Source organism: Astatotilapia calliptera, chromosome 3 (assembly GCF_964374335.1).
Source record: "Astatotilapia calliptera chromosome 3, fAstCal68.1, whole genome shotgun sequence".
Taxonomy (NCBI): Eukaryota; Metazoa; Chordata; class Actinopteri; order Cichliformes; family Cichlidae; genus Astatotilapia; species Astatotilapia calliptera.
The window spans coordinates 39,114,705-39,125,615 of record NC_137424.1 but is presented as its reverse complement, the minus strand read 5'-3'; the positions used below and the strand labels follow the sequence as shown (position 1 = coordinate 39,125,615).

The window sequence follows — 10,911 nt, the reverse complement described above, 5'->3', positions numbered from 1 at the left end:
TATTCATGCACAAAGGCAGGGGTCACTGTGCTGTATTTCGCCATTGCATAGTCATATTCTGACAGTGTGATTGTTATGCCATCATGAATGGACATCAAATGCATTTTTAATTTACACATCAAATCTCTGGCCATTTCAGGGAGTCGGAGCGTCACACCGAGTGTGTGGCTCCTGAGTCCACAAGAAATTTCACCCTCCCACCCACCACACACAGATATTGTTTACATAAGCAGAGATTTATAGACTTTGTTTGTTAAATGTACATATGTGCCCTCTGGATGACATGAAATGCGTTCTAAGTGATCAATGGCTTCATGTAACAGTTTGTGTGTGTGTGTGTGTGTGTGTGTGTGTGTGTGTGTGTGTGTGTGTGCAGCATTTTGCATATCAGCATGAGCACTTGTTTGCAAAGCATTCTTCATTGCGTCAGCATGTGTATGTGTCTGCATCACTTTTCATTGCACCAGCGTGTGTATGTGTACTTGTATGTGGATCACTTCACTGAGAAGTGGATCACTTCTCAGTGAATCAGTGTGTATGTTTAGGTGTGTGTCATTTCTTACTGAATAAATAGGTCTACATGTGTTTGTGTGTGTATCAGTTCATGCTGAGTCAGTGTGTATGTATATGTGTGTGTGTTCATCACTTTCCTGTTCTGTTGTCTGGGGTAAACCACAGCCTGAAGCGTGCCCTGGGGTCCTGTCCTTCTTTTCAGTCTGTTTGCGACCATTGCTGCTGCTGCTCACAGTGCTGTCCATCCTGGTTCTGAACCTAATTGGGGCAGTTATGGTGGTCAGCATTGTGTTGCTCAGCCTCACTTTTCATCTGGGCTTGGTGGGTGTGTCGTCACAGCTCTGTCAGCTGAAGCTGTCTGGGAATTTCCTCCCATGTAGTGAAATGGGCCTTAGGTTTAGCGCCCTCCGTCTCCCCTGTGTGAGATGCCTTTCCTGCAGCACTGTTGACATTTTCAGGTTGTTGTGGTGGGTCCAGCTGATACAGCATTTGGTCAGGGTCACGTCGAAGAGGACAAACTACTAAATTTATCATCTCATCACTGGTTGGCAGTGTAGGGACTAACGCGTTATTAAGTAAAGTGTTACAGTAACTACATTATTATTGTGGCAACAATCACGGTAACAAGTTGTTATGCCAAACTCAGGAATGCGTTAATCGTTACTGGGTTTTCGATAGGGTCGTTATTCGTTACTTTGTGTGTTGCGTTCGACTTACCTTGGAAATCGGAACATGGGCCTGGGAAAAATGTCACACTCAAGTAAACAGTATTCTGGTTAGCCTCGTTAGAGAAGGCGGGATTCAATTTTTGTGACGCCCTCAAAAGCGGTTGTTTTGCTAGCCCTCTACTAAACACATATGTAGCCAAAGCAGGACTGGCCATCGGGCATACCGGGAATTTGCCCGGTGGGCCGATACTTCAGATTCTCACCTGAAGTATCAGGGTAACTGAACTTCAGGTGAGAATTTATGAACTGCTTTCTATCTGGGTCAGATATAAACCAAGTTTAGGTGGAGTTTATTTTCGTTGTGCTAATGTTTTACAGTCAGTTATAACAACTTGTGCTGTCTACTAGCTAGCATGACGGAGTTTATATTCTGCTGGGCAGTTTTCTATGATGTTACTGATGTTGAACTTTATTTTATTCATAAGGTTAGTTATTAGAGTTGTCAACCGTCCCCTAAAAAACTGAATCGTCTCGTGTTCACATAAAATATTACGCGTTTCGTATTGAGGTGACAGCTACAATGAAAAAAAGACACAAAGCTGGAGTTATTCTGCATCTTTACGCTGCACAGCTGCCTCTTCTTCTCTCATTCTCTCCCCTCATTTTCCTGTTACTACTTCAATCACGAAACTGATCAATGATCAGCTGATCAGCTTTTCTGTCGCAAGTCCCGTCTCTCTTGTTTGTTTATCGCCCACTTTTCCCAGAAAGAGGAAACCAGCAGAGGCCGCGTTAAACAACAGCAGCACGTTTAAGCTTGATAAGCTGCTGTTAGAATTTATTTAATATTAATTTCTAGTATCAGCTGATGTTTGCTGGAGCCACAGCTGTAAAATCTGCTGGTCATGATGTCGGTTTGGATATCCTGGTGAAAGGGAAACATGAAGATGAAACCGGGAGATGTCCTTACTGAATCATCAGAGCTGAACAGGTGATGGAGAAGCAGGTTCACCTTTTAGGTGACATGAATGAGTTGAAGGGAAGTTATGAACTGTTTCTGAGAGACAAATAATACCAGGATCCTTTTTTATGTAGCTGACAGCTGGTAACTGTGCAGGGGCGGGTCTAGCAAAGTGTTGCCAGTGGGGCCAGGAAGGGCATTAACAGGGAAAAGAGAGCACAAAGAAATACTTTTCTTTCTAATTGTCATGGTCCCCGTGCCTGCCCAGCCGGCCTCACAAGGCTACACTTGTGTTTTTTTTCTCTTTCTCCCCCTATCTCTCTGCCTGGGCGGAGCTCACAGCTGGCTCCCGCCCTTGGCTCTCACAGCTGTTGGCGATCAGCTGATTATCCGTCTTCTATTTGAGGCTGGGTCACAGATCCTCTCATCGCGGGATGATTGCGCTACTGACGTTAGTCTACCTTTCCAGCTCCCGTGGTCTTACACCTTTATGCCTTCGTGATTTGTGAGTGATATCTCCCTTTTCCTGTTCCAGCTTATCTTCCCGGACCTGTGACCTCCCCGCGGTACGAACGTGTGTGAGGACGTGAGCGAGCGTGAGAGAGAGAGAGCCTTCCCCTAATCCCCTGGAACCCTGAATTTCCCGTCACTGTATATATTATTGCACGGGTGTGTAAATAAATTGTGTTTTGAGACATCAACCTGCTCTGCGCTTGAGTCCCTGCTTTCAGCCCGTGACACTAATTGTCATTTAAAATGTCTCACTTTTAACAAATAATTATCTGAATCTTACAAACATTTTCATCTGATGCAAAATGTATAGAAATCCATTATTGTACATAGAAATTTTTTTTCAGGGTCCCATCATAATCTTTTCAGAAGTACTGTATATGATGCCAGTATTTTCAGACATTTTCTAGATTCTGTACCAGTACTGTGTGTAAAATGCCATCAAAAGTCAATTAAGTTTTATTCTTTCTCACCTGTCTTTCTGTCTCCTTTCACTTTTTAAAGGTTGCCATGTGAGAAAAAAATATTTTGCCCTCCCATGCTGTTTATTGATGTGGTAAATAAATAGTTTATAAAAATATATCTAAATCTGTCAATTATTATTTTCAATATTCAGTAATGATCATGTCTCACCTCTAGTCTTCTCTGTCTTAATTTCAGGTTTCCACCATGTGTTGTAGATAGTTCAGGAGGTTAACTCGACCAAGCAGTCTTTCGGTTTCGGCTAAGTACTGTTTGAAATACCAGAATAGGGAGGATGGTGTAGGTTTAAGTTTATTAGATTGATACATATATACCAACAAGACAATGTACATCACTGTCACAATAGCGTTTGTTTTCATTCAAAGGTTTTATGATTTTCCTATCATACCTGGTGGGCGGTCTCTAGTCAAAATGCCCAGGCCGAGTTTTTGTCCTAGTCCAGCCCTATATACAGCTCATGTGCAGTCTGGAGTTAGATACATCTTCCTACTCAGAAGGCAGAATTTCCGAGTTCCGAGTACAATCGAAAGAACCATGACTGCAGTTTCTGTGTTAGACGTAAAAAGCACACGTGATGCTGTGACATAGGCGTGGGATTTCTCTCATGGAAATATGCACATTATTTTTTCCTTTCTGTTGGCGGCTGTATGGGCACAAATTGTGGTCATAAATATTTTGTACTTGTAAATCAGGATTTATATGTGTAAAAATAATTTGTGTGTGCGTAAAAAAGATTTGTGTGTGGACTTAGCCAAAAAATACGTGTGAAACTCTGCACTCAAATTTCAAGTTACAACGAATTTTGACCCTGTTTTTCTTCCTTTCATCTGATTGGCCAGTGTCATGTCAATCCCAAATTTAATTATCCAATCAGAGAACAGATGGGTTTGGCTCTTAGAGGGGCACTTTTTTGAACTGCAGGCCCTTGAAGGGTAATACAGTTTGAAGCTGGAGGATCTCTATGTAAATATCCAATAGAAGGTAGGTTTCTACTTTCAGTAGCTGTTGAAAGGATAAAGTTTTGGTATATCAGTGGTTAGAAATACCATCATTACTTTAGGATTAGTTTAACACAAAGTCAGGGCTGACCCGGGAGCATTGCTGTGAGTAAGTAAGAAAAACTTTATTTATATAGCACCTTTCAAGATAAAAATCACAAAGTGCTTCACAGAAGCTATAATCTAAAGATAAAAATCAACCAAAAGCAAGTTTAAAAAGATGAGTTTTTGGCTGTTTTTTTAAAAGCGACCACTGAGTCCACAGATCTCAGGCTCAAAGGGAGAGAGTTCCACAATCTGGGGGCCACAGTGAGTCACAGTGCGCAGCATAAAGGTCCTTCCACATCGGCCGCAGCATGTGCTGCTAATGCTAACTAAAAGCCAAGGATCCAGAATTTGTTGCGCTGGCTGCTGAGCTCTGTGGGTTTTTGCAGAAGCTCTACCTGTACTAGATGCACCTGCTCCTTGTTGTTCCTATCTCTGACTTCATGTCCTCTACAAAAGTTTTTTTTTTTTTTTTTTTTTTGCTGGTTCTTCAAATATTCCATAAAAACATGTATGGTCATTCACAACGAAGAAAGCTTTGTAACTATCCCCACTAGTGAAGACTGTCATTTCCACAATACTGCATGTAAGCAAGCTAGAAGACTGGCATCCTTGCTGTTTATCCAGCTAGGGGAGCAACACATTAATAAGAGAATTCTGAGTAAAACCAAAGTTACTTTCCAGGGAAACTAGTTACTTTGAAAGTATTGACTAACTTGATGTAACTGAGTTACGTCTGATAGAAGTAACTAGTAATGTAACTAAGTTACTAATTTAAAGTAACTTACTCAACACTGGACAAAACTGACTTCAAAGAGAGATATTATCACAGGAAACTAAACACAAGGACAGTTAATAAAACAGGGATTGAAAATAGAAATTCTAATGCCAGATAACAAACAGACCTCAGGATACAAACAGAAATTAAAACTATAACAACCAAAACTAGGACTTTGGCCTCAGAATATTAAATAAACCAGAATCAAAAGTCCAAAACCAAGAACACTGGGTACAAAACCCCAGAGCATGACAGTGCAATCATATGATCTGGAGCTGGATCTTGATTCAGGAAGTAACCGCTGACGGTAAATCTTCATTGTCACTTTAGACTCTAGCATCAATGACGTTAGTTGAACACTGTTATTCTTTTGTGATAGGAAGAAGTAACAATAATTCATGAATACAACTTGAGGAACTTGACACACATTTTTAAGAGATACCAATGAAAAACAAACAGTGGTTTGTTTTGTTTAGTAAAGACTTACAGTATTTCTCTGCCATTTCCTCATTGTTTCAAGCTGTGCCCTGCCAAGTGAGACTAACAGAGTTAAGATTAGTATCAAACATTAGGTAGCAAAACATTCCCATGAAAATTATGGTTCACTGTGTGCAGTGTTGAGATCTATGAAATTGTCATTTTATCATTAGCACTCCTTTTTATAAATGTTAGGGTTTATATACATGTCACTGCTGATTAGATGACCTTCTAATTGGCAGAAACTTACCTTGAAGCAATTTATGCATAGTTTTGTCACACAGAGGTTATTCAACTCCAGAATGAAGGAAAGACAGTTCAGGTCCTCTTTTAAAACCGTTGCAGTACAAAAGGTTTTCACAGTTCTCATTCACAACATGGATCTAACAAAGGATTCCACTACCTGTGGATTTCTCCCCCCACTCTGGGTTCTTCCTGTGTGATTGCTCCCCCCCAACTTCCTGAGATAAAACTCACCCGGCTCCCACCATCTGTTTAACTGCATGAATAAGGTGTGACGCAGACATGAAATGAAAGAAATTCCAATACACATGTTAAGCTTATGTGTCTTAGTTTTTGTCTCAGTGTGCTTTTTTGCTGATATTTAGTTTGGTTTATGGTGGTTTGGAAGCAGACACCCACTGCACGTGACGTTTGAGTGACATCTTTCATAAGAAAGAAAGAAATGGAGGGAAAGAAAAACAGAGGCAAAAAAAATCCGCTCGACCATCTGTTGGGGAAAAGAAAGAAAGAAAAGAAAACAAGCAAAAACAGAACAACATAATAGGGAAACCACAGCAACAATATAGAAAAGTATAACTAACAGTAAATATTGAATGTTACTGAGCAGCACACAAGGCCAACAGTGCATGGTATGCTTTGAGGCAGCAGCCAAGGAAGATACAGTGGGGCAAAAAAGTATTTAGTCAGCCACCGATTGTGCAAGTTCCCCCACTTAAAATGATGACAGAGGTCAGTAATTTGCACCAGAGGTACACTTCAACTGTGAGAGACAGAATGTGAAAAAAAAAATCCATGAATCCACATGGCAGGATTTGTAAAGAATTTATTCATAAATTAGGGTGGAAAATAAGTATTTGGTCACCTCAAACAAGGAAAATCTCTGGCTGTCACAGACCTGTAACGTCTTCTGTAAGAAGCTTTTCTGTCCCCCACTCGTTACCTGTATGAATGGCACCTGTTTGAACTCATCATCTGTATAAAAGACACCTGTCCACAGCCTCAAACAGTCAGACTCCAAACTCCGCCATGGCCAAGACCAAAGAGCTTTCGAAGGACACCAGGAAAAGTATTGTAGACCTGCACCAGACTGGGAAGAGTGAATCTACAATAGGCAAGCAGCTTGGTGTGAAAAATCAACTGTGGGAGCAATCATCAGAAAATGGAAGACATACAAGACCACTGATAATCTCCCTCGATCTGGGGCTCCACGCAAGATCTCATCCCGTGGGGTCAAAATGATCAAAGATCCCAGATCCACACGGGGGGACCTGGTGAATGACCTGCAGAGAGCTGGGACCAAAGTAACAAAGGTCACCATCAGTAACACACTACAACGGCAGGGAATCAAATCCCGCAGTGCCAGACGTGTTCCGCTGCTGAAGCCAGTGCATGTCCAGGCCCGTCTGAAGTTTGCCAGAGAGCACATGGATGATACAGCAGAGGATTGGGAGAATGTCATGTGGTCAGATGAAACCAAAGTAGAACTTTTTGGTATAAACTCAACTCGTCGTGTTTGGAGGAAGAAGAATACTGAGTTGCATCCCAAGAACACCATAGCTACTGTGAAGCATGGGGGTGGAAACATCATGCTATGGGGCTGTTTTTCTGCCAAGGGGACAGGACGACTGATCCGTGTTAAGGACAGAATGAATGGGGCCATGTATCGTGAGATTTTGAGCCAAAACCTCCTTCCATCAGTGAGAACTTTGAAGATGAAACGAGGCTGGGTCTTCCAACATGACAATGATCCAAAACACACCGCCCGGGCAACAAAGGAGTGGCTCCGTAAGAAGCATTTGAAAGTCCTGGAGTGGCCTAGCCAGTCTCCAGACCTCAACCCCATAGAAAATCTGTGGCGGGAGTTGAAAGCCCGTGTTGCTCGGCGACAGCCCCAAAACATCACTGCTCTCGAGAAGATCTGCATGGAGGAATGGGCCAAAATACCAGCTACTGTGTGTGCGAACCTGGTAAAGACCTATAGTAAACGTTTGACCTCTGTTATTGCCAACAAAGGTTATGTTACAAAGTATTGAGTTGTATTTTTGTTATTGACCAAATACTTATTTTCCACCACAGCTACCGATTGTGGCTGTGGACAGGTGTCTTTTATACAGATGATGAGTTCAAACAGGTGCCATTCATACAGGTAACGAGTGGGGGACAGAAAAGCTTCTTACAGAAGACGTTACAGGTCTGTGAGAGCCAGAGATTTTCCTTGTTTGAGGTAACCAAATACTTATTTTCCACCCTGATTTATGAATAAATTCTTTACAAATCCTACCATGTGAATTCATGGATTTTTTTTTCACATTCTGTCTCTCACAGTTGAAGTGTACCTCTGGTGCAAATTACTGACCTCTGTCATCATTTTAAGTGGGGGAACTTGCACAATCGGTGGCTGACTAAATACTTTTTTGCCCCACTGTATAGTGTGTCTGTGATCACCCGTGTGTACACCTGTGTGTGTGAGCGCGCTTTGTAGCAGGAACAGGAAGTGATACTGTACTACAGAGAGCCGATGCCAATCAAGACATTAAAGCAGATAGATGTAGAGCAACAAAGCTTCTGATTAAACAGAAGTGTGAGATAGTTGAGAATTTACTCCAATGTCCTGTTATATTTTAGATAGCAAGGAGCAGACAACTGAGTTTATTGAACTCCACCGAGACAGCCGGTGACGCTGAAGGTGAGACTGTCCCATTTCACAGCCTTGCACTTCTGGCCTTCTTGGTCTTCAGGGATGAGTTGTGAATAGAGATTGACAGACCACGTGGCTTTCGCGCATTGCATTGTGGGTACGAGTGGCAACAAAATCAAAACACTGCATTAAGCGCTAGCATTTCCAGCACCGGTAATCATTAATTCTGAGGTTTTAATCCCTACTTGCATTTTATTTAAAAACAGTTATGTACAAAACGAAGGAGAACACGGCAGGTCCATACAAAGGCAGATGTGACGAAAAGGCAAAAAAAACAGTATGAGGGAAAAAAAAATCAAAGGAGTGAAAGGGTTAGACCCATACGAGCATACAGAGTGGAGTAAAGACGTTAGCGTGCTGCCCAACTTTCATCACGCACATACTTATTATTATATGGTCCTAAGTGTGAGTGCATACACTCACAAAATGTTTAGTAACTTCAGATCCCTGCAACAAGCCCAGGTCCAGTTTACTTTGGTGATTTCGACTATTCCATTTCACAGCTGTTGTTACATTTTTTCGGCTCTTTGTTACTTCGGAAACATGGTTTGAACAATTTTTCTTCCACGACGGAATCTGATAAAAAACTATCTCTTTACCCGTTGGCTTGCCGTGGCTGTCATGCGACAGCTTACAGCAGCTTCTTGCCATTCTTTGTGTTTCTTTTTATTGCTGTGTGACTGTTTTCATGTGAAAGCCTGCGTGCGTTAGTACCACTTGCGACTCTTACCTACAATCCTTTGCGGTTCTACCCCGGAAATGACGTCACATTTTCAATCTCAATAGCTTTTATTGTTGCTGTTGTTTATTCCAGACAGCTTTCCATCTTACTCCACACCACACTACAACCCTTCCCCCAAGTAGGGAACACTAAGGCTACGTCCACACTAATGCGTTTTTGTTTGAAAACTCATCGTTTTCGCTCCGTTTTGGCCTCCCGTCCACACTAAGATGGCGTTTTCCTCAAGGAAAAACGCAGCATTTTGACAACGCTCTCCAAAACACTTACATTTCAAAACGGAGCTGTCCCGTCGCAGTGTGGACACTCGAAAACGCAGACTTTCTAAAACAATGACGCATTTTAGTCATGTGATGCAGTCATGTGACCAATTAAACAAAGATAGCGGAGGGCATTATACAGCAGTTGTTTTGATTGCTCTAATTTTGACAGCCCTAAAAAAGATTAATATTAGTTTGTACATGCTCCAGATAGCTTTTCTTCAAATTCTTTAACCCTTTAAAGCCGGTCGGAGCGGACACGCTCCATTTTGCGTAACTATTTTTAAATCCCGGTAGCACTGCAACCACGTAAGCTAGCACAATAATTTTTTTTGCATATGAAACCGGAGGAGTTGTACTTACATCTTATGCCATCACCTTGTCCTAGGTCACAGTTTCCTTCCACATATAGCTTTGCAAAAACTGCATAAAAAGCACTTGCAGCAACAAAAACAATATTCCAGAAACAGGCTTTGCCGATCCGATCAGCTGTTTGTAACACTTCCTACGTCCATCAGCGTGAACTATCGTATGTCCGCCATGACCTGCCCGAAACCGGAAGTGACGTCATTTTGGGGAAATTTAGTTTTTTACCATCGTGGCTTACCATCGTGGCTTACCATCGTGGCTTTTCTGTGTCGTTTCTGGGATGCTGAGGACTCATATTGCACTGCTGGAAATATTTTATTTTGATGCATATGCTGCTTTTTTGCAAATTTGCACTATAATTTATTTTTTCGTGTTTCCTGCAGTATATGAAAATTGGTGTATCTCAAAAATAAAACTATGAAGACACTTAAAATAAATTTCCTTTGGTGGTGTTAAGGTTCACAATTGAGGAGGGAGAGTACAAACCAGTCTTGGTCCAGAAGCTCTTGGTCCAACAATGATTTTAATGAACATACGTGTGGGAAGACACTCTGTACGCAGACAGCCAGTAGTCCTCGACTTAATCAAAGCATGAACAGATATTTTATAGCATCAGGGTTTGTTTACTGACGCCCCTTCATGCGTCACCGATACATTTTATACATAGATCAGATCAACATCACCATGACTTTTCACCCAGAAAATCATCTTCTATTTTTATGGCTGGTACTTTCCATTCTTGTCTCAAAGTGAATTGTTCCTCTTTCTTGTCGAGACATAACTAATCTCTCCTCTAAATAAATCTTAACTAATATGTGTGTATGTGTTGACCTCACATGCTCTTTGTGTCACCTCTTCACCTCCTACTGTCTGTGTCTCGTCCTCAAATGCTCTTTCCCAATTCACCTGTTGCACTTCTGACCTTTCACTAGACCAGAAGCTCACTGAGACTATGTGTATGTCTTCTACTAAATAAATGTTTTAATCAAGAACCTCTACTAAACATAATAACTGTGTGCATAAGCATCTTAAGGCCTTCTTAAAGCTATCTGTTACTTTGTTAAAGCAATGATCATTTTAAGTAACCTAGTGATTCAAATGGCCTCGTCTGGCCTGCTCCTCAGAATAACTTAGACTTTGCTTTCACTTCTGCAAAACTCTCTGCAAGC

The 10,911-nt window shown here is 41.5% G+C and overlaps 1 long non-coding RNA gene across 1 annotated transcript; it reads left to right on the top strand.

Moving 5' to 3' along the window:
- The first annotated feature begins 2,387 nt into the window (after positions 1 to 2,387).
- On the top strand, positions 2,388 to 2,843 carry LOC145425374 (uncharacterized). The gene is made up of 2 exons (XR_013906051.1): positions 2,388 to 2,593; positions 2,678 to 2,843. It is a non-coding gene; the product is annotated as an uncharacterized LOC145425374 (long non-coding RNA).
- Positions 2,844 to 10,911: the final 8,068 nt, after the last annotated feature.